This window comes from Spodoptera frugiperda, chromosome 15, assembly GCF_023101765.2.
Source record: "Spodoptera frugiperda isolate SF20-4 chromosome 15, AGI-APGP_CSIRO_Sfru_2.0, whole genome shotgun sequence".
In the NCBI taxonomy this organism is placed as follows: domain Eukaryota; kingdom Metazoa; phylum Arthropoda; class Insecta; order Lepidoptera; family Noctuidae; genus Spodoptera; species Spodoptera frugiperda.
In genome coordinates this window covers 5,833,338-5,851,230 of record NC_064226.1, presented here as the reverse complement: position 1 = coordinate 5,851,230, position 17,893 = coordinate 5,833,338, and the positions used below count along the sequence as shown (strand labels likewise).

Genomic DNA, 17,893 nt, shown 5'->3' with positions numbered 1-17,893 from the left:
GGCAAAAACTCAAAAATTTTTTTTTTTCACCATTCGCTTTTTCAATCCCCATATTTGTATGTGCCGAAAAACTGGAACGATGTAAGGTAAACGCAGCTATTAACGACCCATCGAAAATCTGCAGTTATTACCGACCTATAAAAGTTTTTCGAAATCTTTACGTTTCCAGAACTATTCTAGCATAGGTAGGCAAAGTTACAGACGCGTTTATTCCTTGAGCATCGTATACTTTTACGTTACTGTGAGTAGCTGTGCAGAAAATAGATAAAATACGTCATTTATTACGGGGCAGCGTGGACGCAGGACATGGCGTACTGTTCCCTTGTTCCTTCAAGTAAGTACGTGACTTTTCTATTTAAGACATTTATACAAACAAATGACGTCTATACTTTATCTTATATTACTAAATGTATTCATTTAAGTGTCAACTTTTGATTTCTTACGACATTTTATTAATAAAAAGTAATTTAAAACGATAAAACTTTAAATTAAAACGGGGCGGTGTTAGCTTCATCAGTTTTAGTCATGGCAGCTATCAACGACCCATAAGTCGGCAATGGCAGCAACGTAACTTTTCATTTTATTTTTCTTTTATGTTATTTTATCACACTAACACAAGTATTTTTGAGAACCAGTTTAAATCTAAGCTATCAGTCTTTATAAAAATCTATTAGCGACTAAACTTTTTTGTCTAGTTTTTACCTTTTAGCGTTGTCAATTTAACCAAAGTTATGATATTTTTCGAGGATTGATATTGAATAGTTACAGTACAAAATTATTGTTTTTGTGTTTAAAACAGTGTGCATTTGTTCATATTTTTGTGACATTAATCGACTATAATCTAGTTTTTACTCCGAACGTCCATTGAATTTAAATAACCATTTTTTTATGAGTCGGTAATACAATTTATGTTTATACTTACATACTTTATTACCGATCCATAAGGGTCGGCAATACCAACTATAAGATGCTATTACCGATCGTATATAGATTAATTAATTTCTCACCTACTTTTATAACATAATAGGTACCTATTAATCAATGCTACTTCTAGGCTAAAGCAACATAAAACATACAATTATATTTTTTTCCAGAAGTATGGAGCCACAAAAGCAGCAAAGTGTCGCGTGCTTTGTAACAGTGAGTTAGAAAATGAATCTACAAAAGGGCATGAACATTCTAATAGTACCTACTTTAATTAATGATAGAGATTCTTTTGAAACAGAAACTACCGTACGTCTGTTAGAGTCAGACTCTGCATGAGAGCTTGCAGAGTCACAACACATTTTAAAGTTTATAATTATTTAGCTCATAAGTTCGTTACTAAGAAGTACCAATTTGTTTTATTAAAAAGAACGACAATAAAAAAATACGAATAAGTATTTGCATTTTTATTTTGTTGTATTTTATTAAGACGGTAATCATCATCACTAGCTTATATACATGCCATTACTGGAAAAAGGCCTCCTATCATACACGATCGGGAATAGCTGCATAAAAATCGTTAATAGCTTCACAGCCGTTTTTATGGGTCGGTAATAGCAACAATCGACTAAGTCACATTATAAATTATTTTTTACAAGATAATCCTCTATTTAAATCTATTTGATTCAGTAAATACATATTTTATACATAACACTAGCATATAAAATGAAACTATTAGTTTTTAGAGGAACCAGTGTACTAAAAAAATATGGTTGATTTTAAAATTGTCTTAGGGGGGTCGTTAATACCTGCGTTTACCTTAGTGTGTAGATTGCTTAGTACAATAATAACGCATAAAAATTAAACAAGTTTGTTTATTGCTAAAAGGAAGTATTTCTACTTACAATAATCTTGACATTATTTTGTCAATAAAGTTATGAGCACAACGATTGTAACTCGACTTACGAGCGAATAGGACACCGAATTATGATTTTGTAGCCTTATTTGTTTCGTGCCAAATAAACGTAAGGAGCCGTTACTGCTTATGGGTCCTTGTTTTGTACGCTTCTGTAATTTTTCTCCGTGCCAAAAAAACGTAAGGGTGGGTTACGCTACTATGGCACTAAATAATTAAAGTAATGCAGTCCGTTATTATGACGTATGTCAACCAGTTTTAGAAAAATATATGTATATATATTTTTTTAATTTAATTTTTTACCATAAATTTACAGTAATCTGTAGCCAATAAATAAAGCTTTATTTTAAGTAAAAACCAGATATACAGATACTATAGATTTTGCCACAAAAGACCTACAAGTTGACGGTAGGTAAATTTGAGTTGTTTTTCGGCTCTCCTGAGAAGTTGTCATTTTGCCCTTACGCTACTCTAGTTCTTAACCCACGAAATGCGCTCGAAAAAATACGAAGAAAACTGATTGCGAACAGCTTGCTTTATCCGCTGTAAGTCGGTTAAGGGTGCTTGAAACGATGGGCGTCACAACCGAATGCATTAAACCGTATTCACAAGCCTTTATTACAGTTTACGGAAACTTGCTTTGAATAGCTTTATTATGCTCAAAACTTCCATGTACGAGTACATTTGAATGTAGGGTTGTGTTATTATAAACAATGAGAACAAGAATATGTTTGTCTTGCTTTGTAAGTATCTTTGGGGGAAGGGGTGAGTGTACTACTCACCGACCTATTTGTAGTACCATTGTGGTGAATAGCCATGTAGTGTTCACTCATTAATTAGCTTATACTGTAAAAGTTTCTATAAGGAACGCGATGACACGTTCTTTTTTATTTTCAGAAAACACGCTGTATAATTTTCAGCAGAGCAGTCTTAACTAGCAATGAAATCGATTGTGCTATGTTAGAGAATGGCTCCATTTAACTATAAGCGCCATAAAACTTTCACATAATAGTTATTTGTGCGAAATAGCAGACGTTTAAAGCGATTTTGTAGAGTATCTAATACTACCGATACCTTACTATCGACAGTTTCTATACCAGAGCGTATAATATAAAATCACAGGGCCCTTTCTTAACGACAATGTTCTCGTTCCCATCGATCGGAACTAATGAAAGGATATGACTACAACTTGTTAACTATGTGATGTTGAGCACCGTATAAATTTGGGGTTGGCCCGCCTCCCCCAACCAGAACCAGTAATTAAACTGTAAATTACCGCTAAGTGCAGACCCGGACTGAAGGTCGTATCGGCACTTTCTCCCAAGAATACCAATGAACCTGAGGTCGTAATCAAAAATTTATTCGACTGCCTACTGCTCGGGACATATACGTGAAACTATTTTCTATACAGTTTAGTAAAGGGACGTATTATACTCGACATGTTATTGTGTTACTCAGATAATATTTTTCAAAAGACACCTATTTTCTTGCCGATTTTCAAATTCAAACTTTTAAATTGAGCTTTATCAAGTTTCACTACAAACTAACTAAGTATTTAATCTTAATTAAAGACAAAACTTTCCTAAGAATTAGATCATTTTGCTTATTAAAATTTTGAGTAAAGGTTTGCACGTTCAAAGAAAATTTATGGTTTTTATTATAACAGCAGCCATTTTTGATATGCACAAATACGTAATCAACATAATAAATAATACTTGGCATTATTTTTTCTGTTAACATTATGACAATGATGAATGAGAAACTTCGAACAAAGATTTAGAAGCAATATTTTACTCCACAATAATTTGTCTTCTATTGCTTTTCTTTACAAATTTCCAATCAAATACTGGAATAATATTTTACGTAAAATTACCGATAACGATCCACCTGTTGGTGCTACGGAATTTTAGCCTCCAATTTTATTCTACACCTTATTTTTTATTATTTACTTTTGTAGTTACTGTTTCTATAGAGTTTTGGGTTTTTATATTGGTGCTAAACGTACCATACCATTTTTAAAGGGCAATTGAATTGAACTATCGACCTCACTAATAACTGAGATCAATACATGAGCCTCTACACATGGTCTGAAGTAACATATTTGTACGTATTATACACGACTTGACTGAGAGCCCTTTAGGCAAAATTTCTAATGGACTAGGTATTTAGTTTACATGAAACTAAACATACATATTGGAATGCCCTCAATGTGTACTTAGTTTTACAAAGTGATCCAATCACGCGGGTCGGTTAATATACCTGCGTCACTATTACATAAATGTACCCTTTATAATATAATCCCTAGAGGCGAAAGGTTCCAAATAATATTGTGGGAGATTGGAGAAACCACGAATGATATAGTTTGGAGATTATCATACTATTAGATAAACATTGGCTTTTCAAGAAATATCATCATATCAATAGCGTCTGAACGTACGTGTATTTCACGAGTCTTTTTGTTTGTGCTAAAAAGGAAAAGTAATGTGACACTCTTTATTATATTACGTGTTTTTGTTCTTACTTCACCTAGGAATGTGACACGGAGCACATAAGTAAGCTCCTTAGTTTTCGGTATCATTGTCGCGGGTCCGGGGAGTCACACACGTTAAATACAGATCTGGTGCTTCTGTTGTCGGCGAACAATTATGTCGGTTCAAAATGTTCTTTAAGATATTAGCAAAGTTGTGACAAGGAGAGCGCGATGCGATCCCGCGACCAAACTTCTCCGGTGCCGTTTAGCTCGTAAAAGAACGTAACTGCCGCTGTGAATAGATAATAAGGATTTTATTAAAATTCCTTGTCCTTGTTTTGCCATTCGTAGGGCTCGCTTCGGCGGACGTCTTTTGTTCTGGTGGCATGCGAGCCTAAAGGCTTGCCAAATTCTCCCATCGTCGACTTCAATGAAATTTCACTGCCACATTTATAGCTCCTTTTGTACTCGTTTTTATATCAAGTCTTGTGATGATAAGACAGAATTTAGAGTGAGTTTATCTCGTCGCTATAAAACACGGACGTCGTGTTAATTATGCTAATAGTTTTTGGAATGCTTTCAACTTTTGTTCTGGTATAAAAAGGGATAATGAAACGTTTTGCGTTTTCACATCAGACCATAATCCATGTTCATTGATAACTTAACTACGAATCCATATTGCACATTTTGTGGTACATAATATATGATTTACTACGTTAGCGATGGCCGTTTTAATTAATCTCTCTACGCGAAATAACAACGAGAATTCAATTTTCTGGTCAAATGGATTGCTGCTGCCAAACGTACGGACTGCGGCCCCTATGTGGGACTCGTGTTCACTTTTTATTCTTCATACATTCGATCGTGCGCGTCAATACAATCGATTTCGTGAAAGATAGTAGCTCTGCTCTCTGGTCTGTGTACATTGATCTCCTATTGTTTTTGGAATGAACATTTTTATTGAGTACCAACGTTTATTTTACGTATTAAAATATGAAAATATTCTCGTGTATGACGGTGTGTATGTTAATACATCATGTCACCATAAGCGATGTATGGTGCAGTAGATAGCCGTGAATGTTTTCCATAAATCATCTCAACGGGATTCGATAGACTGTCTCCCTGAGGACTCGTTGTGGGAAAATTACTTTCTCATATTGTACTACATTTCGGTGGTCGGTGTTATATTGCTTCATCCCAATGAATAATGTTCGTTATACAGAGAATTTAGGGAAAAATTGTGCTAACAACTGTTCTGAAACTTTAAATTGGCGCTCAGTTGGCGAGTTTGTAAAATCTCGACGCTGATTCGTTTAAAACATCCCAACAACTACGGTTTTAATAAAAATGCTAAGTTTATGTTTTAGTTTGTATTCTGTGGGTATCCGCGCGAACTGCTTCGGTTTATGCTCGTATCACAAGTATAAACAAGGAGCGAGCCAGCCGTACTGCTGGCTTGCGGTTCTGCGACTCCCAACTTAAGCACATATTCCATCAAGGCGACGCTTTTCGGATACAAACCACTCGTAAATCAAGGCTAGTTTAATCAAACTTTACTTTGATCTAAGGTGATGTTGATTTTAGAGACTGTTAAATAGATGAAAAGCTTCGCAAACACTTACAGAGATAAGTATTTAATATACTTAGGACTGAGCTAATGAAACCTTATAACGTACTCAACTAATGTATTAAAATGTCTAGACTTGGCTGCGTACTTACTATTACTATGCCAACATTTTCATAACATCTTAATATTAAGGAATTTCAATCTTAACTTAGATACACACATTTAAACACAAAGCATATTAGATAGGTATTATTTATAGCATTTGTTGAAATACATTTTTCTAGTGATGGTAGTGTATTTCTATTATACAGGCAGTATGCGTATCCAATTCCTTTGATTGGTTCCCTATAAATCCTACGGCCGAGTCACCTGTCAGGAACCGAGAGTCTGCTTTACATGCTACCCTAATCTACTAAACATAGTCTACCACTTACATTAAAATAACGAATGAAAAACCCAAGCAATTTATATTTGTTCCAAGTTTTATACCATGCTTCAATATAATGGTCTGTCAAGCGAAAAAGTTGTAAAACTTTAATATTTTCTTAGATATCCAATAAAGCAGGGATAGTGCTCCTTTATACGGTACCTAAGTTTATGGATTTGAGAACAGGAGTTGAAAGTTCTCATAAAATGTAGACTTTAAGTCGCTGGAAATATTTAAATACAAACACGGTTATAAAGTACTTATTTCTATTCGATGAACTAAATTAAATTTAGAGCAACGATTGCTTGAATTGGTATCTAGTGGCCTTTATGTTCCTGCTGCATTGTATTCGGAGCTAAAAGCTAGTCTAGTCAAGAAATATCAAAACAATAAATAGAATAGTTAATTTTAGCTTTTCCGTTTCGCTTCGCCCCACACCGAATGTCTCGTCCATGTGATCGATACCGCAGTAATGTTACTGTATAGAAGTCGACGCCTGAAGTCGGTCCGAAACTATGTTATGAATGTTCTTTAGTGCGTTATGTTGAAAGGCCACTAAGTTTTGGATTAATCGATTACATTGCGGGTTAGATTGGGCAAGTTTAACAGGCGTTTGGACGGGCCAAGTTAACCCATTTGTCTGGAACATGCCTTTACCCTTGACAAGAAAGATTTGACGGGTCCTCCACGACCGTACCGATGTAGTAGACGGGTCATCCAGATTAGTTTACGCTTCAATTTGTTGTTTGTCATGTAAACTTTCCTAACTGTATTTGGCAGAACACGTATTGTACGTAAATTACAAGGGCAACAATGTTATGAAATGAAACATGAGAGTCTGAAACTGGTGAGCTACAACAAAAGGGACGAATGTTTTACACAACGGTGTGGATTGTGGACGAATATAATATTCATCACATTATATCCCCCGCGCCAATATGGGCGTTCATTAAAATACATTGAAATAATCCTTTTCTATTAAATTTAATCTGACCTCGTACCTACCGCTTTGTCTGGCGTCATTAATCTTCATAAATGAAAATGATATGTGCTGCAGGAAATCAATTTTCCGCTCGACTCATTGCATCGAGTATTCGCTGGGCCGTGTTTGCCATTTGACATTTAATATTTCTCAATCGAAAGGAACGTTTTTGCGCGATCACCGATTTTAGGAGGACGCTGATACGAGTATTTGCGGGATTTTTTATTCTAATTGGAATTTTTCGAGAATATTTTTCACCTAAATGCGAAAGGCACATTTAGAGCTTCATTTTTATATACGTTTTAATAAAATGCTGATGTAAAAGAATATATATCATGTTATGAATAGAAAAAAAAATTAATTATCTATAACTCGAATTGCCAATATTATTTGTATGCATTCAATTTAGGACGTAAGTGTAAATTGTGTTAAAAAAATAATTTTGTACTGTCTGTATATTCAGAGTAGACCAATATTATAAAAAAAAACTTTCAACTTTGAAATCGACAGGGTCTCAATTTGTCCAGTGACATTTCAGAAATGGATTTCCTTTGCAACGAAGGCAAGTTTCTGATGGGTGAATTGCAAACCATGTCACTGGTTGCCTATCAACCGTGTATGTCAAACGTTCAGAATTTTGTGATGGACAGATGGACATCGGTGTGATTCTATATCGTATTCTCTTTCCCTAAAAGGGGTCTTCAAAAAGAATTTATTTGTCTCGTATTTTCCGCTTTTTAATTCAATATTTTCTGTCGACCTGCCTACTCGCTTTTGGTAAAAAGTTGCCATTTGATTCGGTTATTTTACTGCCATGTTGAATATTCGAATACACGTGTGCGTTTCTCTTTAAATATTCCCTTTTATCGTTCCATTTGTTAATTTAAATATCATATATGGTAATTGGAATCTGTAATTTCTTGGTAACGCAAAGCCGATGTTTCATAAACCAATTCAAATATAACTGAACGAATCTATTTATTCTAAAAGATACATAGAATAGTTATTAATATCGTATTTTTAATTAAATCCGATCATCACCACTGATACACACTATTTCAAAGAGCTTAAAATCGATTCCCTTAATGGGAGGAAAGAAAGAAAGAAAGAAAGAAAGAAAGAAAGAAAGAAAGAAAGAAAGAAAGAAAAACAGTTTATTTGCACCGATTACAAAAATAATAAACATAAATGATTGATAAAATAAAAATAAAGGCTGCTTGGAATATACATATGTACTTACATTTTAAAACAGTTTATGAAATCTTCTTCATACTCATACATCTGATGTGACTACAGGTAGTAGTTGGTCGAATACCATACCGTTTCCAAGAAACATTTTTTTTTTACATCTATAAGCTACACACGTCCTCGTAACGATCTTGAGAAGGGTAAGAAATTACAAGCGATGGAGGTCGTCTTTTATTCGCGATTCTAAAGGATTTTATCCCCATGTCACTATTAGAACCGATATAATTCAATATACAAACGAAAATTTCAATAACTTCCAAAATGTCCATATAGACTGCAAGTTTTTGAAGTGCTTCAAAAAAAGCAATTATTATTTTTTACGTTTAATAAATATAATGTTAGAAAAATGTTCAGATCCAATTTTTGAACATCAATCATAATTTATTTACCTTTTTTGTGTAATACTGCAATTTTTAGCAATATTTATAGAAAAAGTTTTTGAAATACAGCAAACTGAAAGCCGAATTTATTGCTTTTAGAAAGGAATATTTCAAAAATACTTTTATGAACTTAAGTGTTTTCGTTCACGTTTAACTAATAGGGATTCCCAAGAAAATAGCACCCCATAAAAGTCTCATTTATGCTATATCATGGATAGATTGGTGAAACTAAGCTGAAACTAGTTTCGAAATTGAAGACAGTTTACAAGTACGCAAGTAACAAACTGTGTAAGTACATTTCGAAGTCATATTGAACTCGATTCTCTTCGAATATTAGTTTTACGTGTGTGAGAAACAGTTTATAACTTATACTAGCTTTATACCTGTTTACTAGAATCAGAAAATCTAAGGATATCAAGAAAACAATGCATTTGAAATGGATATCCATTTTAAAGATAGCTTTTGCTATAAATCATTGCAGATGCCATCAAAACAGCAGTAAAATTGTGCTCAATCTTTGAATTGGAATAAATCTTAAGACGCTTGTTTTATTCTACGGGATAGGTTAAGTTTATAGTTGTGTTTGAAATACGAGTAATAATTTCTGTTTGACAAAATGTTCTGAGTGGCACCAATAACAATAATGAAAATTATCAAAAAGCAACGTTTCAAAATAATATCCAGTGGGGAAACTTATCACATCTTCGGTATTGGATACAAATGATATGAGATACAAAATTGGTGATTGAGCTGCATAATTAATTAAGTATTTAACCATTCTAGATGTTTACGTAATACTCTCATCCTAAGCGGAGGCGAACCACACATTAATATTAGCGACAATGCTCACTTTCACTATACACATTTTCGTTCCTTTGTCCTAAACGTAATTTTTAGGCCTAGTTTAGGTATGTGAGAAGTGTTGATATATCTAACAATGTAGAATAATAAATTAAAGTCCCCGAGGAATCCTAGCCGTACCGCGGGTTGTAGGGTCGGCGATTAGAGCTCTTTCTTGTTAACATAGCAAAATCTCGCAAAACTAAATCACATATTCAAACAAACATTATCTAATATTTCAGGCTATTTACGCGTGACCCATTTATGCTTGGAAAGATCTCGGTACTAAGTAAATAACTAGAGGGATGACAATTCAAACGCTGTACGTGGGTAGGACGTAGCGGACAGTCTTGACAGTTAAAACCGTCCCATACCCAAGTCGAGGTCCCTATTCATCTAGATTCGGAAAATAACCTTGAGTGTATAAGAAATACATTTTATAGTAATACGTATATTTTCCTTCCAGACTCACGAGAAGGACCGTTAACCTTGGAATCGGATCCTCTATACGAAAATAGGAAAACAAATTGCGCTGCATTCTCAATTCGGACGTTCCAAGCAATAACGATGAATACGTGCGACCTTGTATCAAATTTAGATCTGTTTATTTACGTGTTGACAATATGGAGGAGACGGCGATTCTTGTGTATTTTACAAAATGGCAGCCAAATAACATCGTGGGTGGTTGTCGTTGTAGTTTGTTTTGATTTTTGTAAGCACTCTCACTTAAGAACACAACTAAAGTTGAGTAAGCATCAACAACGGTTTAGGTAGACACTCTAACAAATAACTTTGTTGTGGAGGATAAACGGACGGCGGGAACTTAGGAGCCCCGGAGGCCACTTAAAACTTATGTGGCTTCGTTAACCATAGTCCTATATTCCTACTGTTGTTAAGACCTTCCAGAATTATATAACAAGGGCCGTCTTTAAGTTTAAATTTAGTGTTTCGTCTCGTCATTGTGGTTTTGTTGAATTTAATCAGTATATCACTGCGACCCCTGTTTGTCGGAGTAGAGCTAAACTCAGGGAATATTTAGTGTCAAAAATATGAATGGTAAATCTCAACTACAAACGGTTTTGCGGAATTTGAATCATTCGGTTTGATTAGAGAATTCTATGCAGATGTTTTGCTGCGGTCGGATTTATTTTTCCAATAGCCTCGTCCAATTGGAAGTAAGTCAATAGTGTTCGGATAATATTTGGGTTTTGTTATAAATTCGCTTTGATGTCAGAACGGGTTTCAAATATAAACGGTAGTAATGGTAACGTTATCATAGTGGTATCAGGAGTAACCGATATCCTTTGAGAACATCTTTAAATCCCTCATGTATTTCAGTAAATCTTTGTACCTCTTTTATTTTGAAAAAGCGCGTATCCTTTGTTTGTCGGCTGTGCCGTTTATATTCAAGATAATATTATTACAATTTCGAATGTTGTGGTCGCCCGGAGATGCCCGCTTCTCAAGCAGGCGCGTGCAGGTTCGAAACTTACCAACGACCAAGTACCAATGTGACTTTTTCAGTGTTATATTTTCTTTCTAAGACTATTCAGACACCACCGACTAACGGTAAAGAAAAACATCCTGAGGGAACCTGGGCCTATAATCTCTCAAAGCGTGGTCATTAATGCTCAAACCTCAGTAGCTCAGCAGGCAGTGCTGACCAAATGGCTGTTGATGTAATTTGATTATTACGATTTGCCGAAGGTAAAGAGGTCAAATATGGATTAGAATATTTTTCTACAAGACATAAAATAGAAGCCCTTAAAATGAGTTAATTGGATGGAAGTGAAAGCTAAAATTACGACGTCAGCATTAGCATTTTAGTAATGTTTGGTATGTTTTATCTTTAATAGCATAGTATTTAGTTACCCTTAAAGCCTTTAAGCAGAAGTTACGACACTTGAAGTGCCTTAAGGACTTAATTCAGAGAATGGAAAACGATTAAAGCTGGGCCTATTGCTTTAGTGTACCTTGTCATTCTAGCCTTTTTAGTACTTGCGTTGTTATTATCCTTGCTTCAGACTTTAATAGAGGGCAATTGACATCAATGGACTGTATTGATTTATTTACAACAAACGTGCCACTTGGCGTACGTACTGTGAAACAATGTAAGAGCGCATCCTCATTGAATCATTGAAGCGCTCGTTTAGTTCCAACAGCTGTACAAAGTCCTATTGATTGATTTTGATTAAACGGTCAATATGTTATATAACACAGAAGTTTGTAGTACCATAGTAGCTATTATACATTTAAATTGAAAGGACTTTAACCTAGCAACACAAGAACGTATAATATATGTAGGTATAATTTTCTTTTTTCTTGTTACAGGTAAGTGATCTTCAAGACAATTATAGGTATACTTAAGAAAAATAATGATACTCGTAGTAACAAGTTTATCGATACGTCTGAAGGAGTCAAGATACTAAGGTAAGAAAATAAAATAGAAAAATAACGATAAATAAATTACCTTTAAAACATAAACATCAGTAGTGAGATAAAAAGTAGTATAATAATTTTGAATTCTCTTCTAACAGAAATTGCATGCAAACAATAAACTCACTTAACATGCTATTTTCCTTTTAATCCATTATACTTTGTTCCAACCGTCTCTGATCCCTTTATCATCGGCAAACAATCGATCGATCTCGGATTCAACAGAGTGAAGACTCGACAGCTTAGCATTGTTTGTAAATGAATAAACTGATGCCACTTCAAACCGTTGGCAGCACATTTATAGTCTATCCAAGGAGTGTTTTCGTGCTATAGCTCGATTTTCAATACTGTCGCTTTGTGGTCGAGCAACATATTTTGCCAACAAAGGACTTGCATGCACCTAGAGCAAAGCTGAACGGGTCTTGCATATTTTAGAAATCGGTATGCTCCGACAATCTGTACGGATTCCTCCGGGCCCGAGAGCCGCGCAAACACACTATCTGAACGTGGCTTGAATGTTTGTCTATTGATCGAGAGCTAACGAACTTACCAGTAGCTTCACGTCTAATAGTTCCTCAGATAGATTCCACTCGTTTCAACTAAAACCAATATAAGTCGAGTAGCCTGCTTGAAAATGTCTTTACAGAAATAGGTAGTAACATTACGTCTTAAGTACCTTCGCTTCGTAGCTGCTTTTATTGTATTCATAAGATTTATTATTGAGGCTAAATTACGAAGGTAATGCGTTACTCCTAATGAAAATTCCTTTAGAAATCATTTGCTGTAATTGTTGAGTGTACAATAACAACACCAAATAAACAGCCGTCATGAACAGTCGTACGACTCAGCGACGTGTTTTTAGAAAATTCAAAACTAATTTAATTCTGTAGCTCTTAGTGGTGTGCTTTAAAACCGACTAGAACAACACTAGACGGTCTGCAGGGAGAAATTAATTTGATGGTTGTTCTGTTTTGGTATTAAATTCATAGCGGCGCAAACAAACGCCTGGCTAGAACGGCAGTGTGCTATTTACTTAAGGCAAGAAAACGACCACAGCAAAACTGCAGGCGTTTTATAGTACACTCGCATGATTGCATTGCAATGTTGGCGTTTCTGTTCTGTAATTAGAAGAAAGTTGGTGACGCCCGGGGCTTCTTTTCAAAAGGAATTAAACAAACCTCTTGTAGAAATAATATTTTGCGGCGACTTGCGTTTCTGAGAAAATCTTCAGCGGGGAAAATGTTAGCTCAAAAATTGTGTTGGATATAATTATGTTTTTATTATTACATTTTTTTAATTTACACTGACCACTCGCCTACTGTAGCTGTACTATAGCTAATAAGAGGTCGCGAGATATAAAGTTTGATTCAAAAGAAGTCATATTGTTTTCATTTTTGTGTTTGTATTTCACTGTTTGGAGTCATGAGTGGAAACAAACAATTTATTTTCGACGTTAATTAATTTCATAGCTACAAAATATACACTATTCAAGTATTCATGCAGCTTTTAATATGATTATCTAAAAGCCTACATAAACACATATAATTCTGAGCACGCGTTACGAACATATATTATGTATGCCAAATTATGAATGTACCTTCTCAAGAAACTTTCCTTGATTTGATACTTTGACGAAAGCGAGATAATAATGCGCAAACATGATATAATTCAAGAAAACACGTATGCTATTTGAATTTCCTTTGATTTCCCAGGCGGTTGGAGCAAATTGTTCAGAATTTGAATATATCAGGAATATAGGATGATCTAATTCTACAATTTCTACATACTCGTATAATATAGGCTTTACTTTTGCGCTGAAAATTTTACTTTCGTCTTCTTCACCTTAATATATTCCACAATTAGCAGATATTGTGGAGGTAGCGAATCAGAGAGTCCCTTCGCTAGTACCATGTAGGCGGCGTATATAATGAAGACATTTTGACAGACTTTTATTATTACTAAGTCAAAGTTTGATTGCATAAAATAAAATATAAGAAGTCATATTTGAAGGAATACATACCTAGATATATTATTTGTGCTCTGCCTTGTATCACACCTACCTAAGTGCCTAGTATAAAAAATACAAGCAAGCTTTGGACGGTGCTTTATCCACAAGGCACCGTCCAAAGCTATCCATACTAATATTATAAATGGGAAAGTGTGTTTGTTTGTCCTTTCTTCACGTCGCAATGGAACGTGTTTATGACATGATTTTTTGTGTGTGAAATAAAAAACGAAGGTTGTGGTGTGGAAGTGTGTATGGAACATTCCACGATTTTCAAGATAGAGAGGTAGAATTTCGTATGTGGATTTTTTGTTACTATAACAAAATAAGAATCTCTCAAATCCCTTAAAAAAGCTAGTTGTAAAATAAACTATTTTTTTCTGTCATTGTATATTCATTGCAATTAATTGACCATAATTTTCCTATAACACTTACATGAGCTTATTACCTAAAATGAATCGAACATAAAACAATAGACATTAGGCATCATACAAAATTAATGTCTGATTACATAATTGTATTGATAATACAATACATACTTAATGAGAAACTATTAGGTAACCGCCATTGTTCCAATTAGATACGAGTGATTTTATAATTAAAACCACATTTGATTAATTAAATATTAGTGCTTTTCAATAATTGAATTTTGTATTTGAATTATGTTATTTTAGGCGGTCATGTAATATTGTTTATTTAATGTACGAAACTGTATCTTCAATCGAGTACCCGTAAGTGCGAATGCAGAGAAATAAAAAAACAAGCTTCCTCTGGTTTTAGAAAACTCTAGGAAACGTTTCTCACCGTATTATTTTACCTATGAAATCCCTGTTATTTCATGTTTTCACATGAAAACTAGTAAACGTCATATCGCCGCTCTGTGATATGTGATACGTGTTTTTTTATTGACAGGAAAAAATACCAAACTAAAAATCGCGAAAATCCGACTAGCGAATCTTCTCTCGAAACACGGTGAAAATACTTTCAGTGCAGGGACAAAAGAACTAATTTCAAGACAATATAGTGAAAGCTAAGTATACTTAAGTTCAAATATTAAGCATTTCTAAATTAAAGGTTATAATATAAATACAGTAGAAAAATTTAGTTAAGTAAGGCTGCGGTTAGAAGTTATGCGAAGGCAGCTAACGAAGCGAAAACGATTTTTTTTTCATCTGAGCTAAGCTAAGTATAGGTATAAATCCACCCTGGATTAAGAAGAATTAGTTAAATTAGCTAGGATGGGAGATAAATGAAAATATACTTTATGTTTCATGTATTAAGGTTAGTAGGAGACGTTTTATCTGGTTGTGTAAAAGGATAAAACAAATTAGGATCTTTACTTCCGACTGTCGGGTTTCACTGAAGATCTTGCTGTCTTTAGCTTAGTTTTGGATTAGGTGATAAATAAGGAAGTAAATGTTATTCTACCGAAATATTGTATAGGAGTGCCATGCTTTGGAACAAATGGGCCGGCTCGACCGGAGTGATACCACGGCCTCACAGAAAACTGACGTGAAACAACGCTTGCGTTGTGTGAGTGATGTTACCAGAGGCTCAATCCCCGAACCGAACCCACTTTTTCCACCTCTGGTGCTTCGAGAGTCCGTGGGCGGTGACGATTGCTTGCGATGTGATCCGTCTGCTCGTTTACCGACTTAAACCTTAAAAATAAGGTAATAATAAATTTCGTTCAATGTCGTTCCTAATAATGTGATTTCGTAGGTATGTAGGTATTAATTTGTCTTCTAGTAAATAAAGTATTTTTATGTCATTGTAGGCTGACATCTTTCTGTCTCCCACTAACAATATGAGTGCCTATTAGGCCAAAGGTCAGGTAAAAGACGTCTGTTTTAATAACGTCTTTATAATCTTCGACTTTTCTTTGTAAACCTTATTTTATCTGTAATTTTTTCATAAAACAAACTGTGGCATCTCTATCCCTACAAAGTAACAACACTCCAGATTTTTCTCCCTAAGACACACGAACGAGCGCTTCTGTACACAACGGCCTTTGATAGTCACACTTCAGCGTTCATTGCTCCATTTGTTTACTCGACTTACACCAAAGTACACACACATAAAGCAATGTATATTGAAATTGGTTATTGCGTAGTTTTAGGGCTACGAATTTTGTTACCATAATTTCCATAAATTGTAATGATTGACGTTTGTAGGCTTGTGGCTATAAATATTTTACTAGTAACTAAAGCGGCGGAGTAATCTTCATTTAAAATCAAGTAAGTAGATAGTTATTATTATTTAGTATTAGTAATAGGCCTTTGCTTGTAGTAGGACGACCACGGCTAAAAAATAAAATAGATAGTAAATTTTCATGTTATTATTAGGAACAGAAATGTTTGGAAATTCTTGAGGAAACGGCCCTCAAAATTCCTTATAGCCTTAATAACAATAAAACGTTGAAATGTCTGTTCAACAAGTTTAGGACTGAGCTGACCATTATTTAATTTTGTCCGGATCTAGCCATCTGACCCAGATTTGAGGCTACAATCGAGGTAAGCCTTTTTAAGTTGTCAAGTATTATTATATCGTTCTCTTTGTGACATTAATTACCTTATAACGAAATGTTAGGGGCTATTTTCGTATAAAACTAGAGTTGGAACAGAGTAATATTACGTCAACCCTCAGAAGTTAAAGTAAACATTAGAACAGGTACAATGTACGTTTATTTTTGGCGATCCAAGTCAAGTAAGGACCCATTATGTCTGCAATATAGATTATTACCTCCCGAAGCTGTGAACTACCTAGGTTACCGGGTCTCTGGCTTGAAGAGCACGAGTAGCAACGAGGTGGTTTTTAGTCAGTAAGAGTCTGACTCTCGCCTCACCCTAGGTGGGAGAAGACATTGGATGATTTTACTCCTAAAAGAAAAGTAGATTATTTATTACTTACATTAGAACTGTGTTTTACTTATGTAGAAGGAGGCAAATTCCACAAAGGCTATTTTTGTTGATGATGATTATTATGATAAGAATCGATAGAAAAATTTACGCATAATAGTGGAATGTACTTACGGGTACATTCCAATAATACTGTAGTTTTTCTTTACGATACGAGAATAGCAAGAGAAACAATTAAGCAGTCCGGTTTGGTACCAAAAGCAAAAGTAGTTCGAGAACTTTCTAAGAATAGATCTATACGTCAAATCCACGCGTGGGTGTAACAAACTTGAAGGGATGACTGCAAAAACATTTGTCTGTTAATTCTGATCGGCTAGTGGGAGGTAGTATAAGAAAACATTTATAACTTTTGTATCTTGTTTTTACGTTTATTGTGTTCATTCATGTGTTACCTAGACAATGTTTTTTTTTTTTATTTTCAGTGGAAATACACAAAGATGTTTATACCTACGTTAGAATCGTCATAAATATTGGACTAAAATTTACTTTTTTTTTAAACTGACATGGTCACTAACACTATTATTAGAACTTATGACGGGATATTTCAGTCAATCCGTGATCATGGCGCTTGCAACAGTGCCGAAATATCGGAAACTCATCGAAGTGAATAAACATGGTAAATATCCCGTCATAAGTTGTAATAAAATTAACTTTCTTTACTCCCTAATTTAAACACCTTGACAAACAGTTGCGTTTGCTACCATTCAACCAACGAGATTGTACACATTACACAATATTACAAAGGCGACCTTAAGACGCTTGTAAACTGAAACATTAGTC

At 34.6% G+C, this 17,893-nt stretch overlaps 1 protein-coding gene and 1 long non-coding RNA gene across 8 annotated transcripts in view; both read left to right on the top strand.

Annotated features, from left to right (window-relative positions):
- The window catches only part of LOC118276760 (low-density lipoprotein receptor-like), a 186,582-nt gene that overhangs the window by 69,066 nt on the left and 99,623 nt on the right, over positions 1–17,893 (top strand). The window lies entirely within an intron of this gene.
- Positions 82–1,380, top strand: LOC126911534 (uncharacterized). Its single transcript, XR_007706035.1, has 2 exons — positions 82–334; positions 1,095–1,380. It is a non-coding gene; the product is annotated as an uncharacterized LOC126911534 (long non-coding RNA).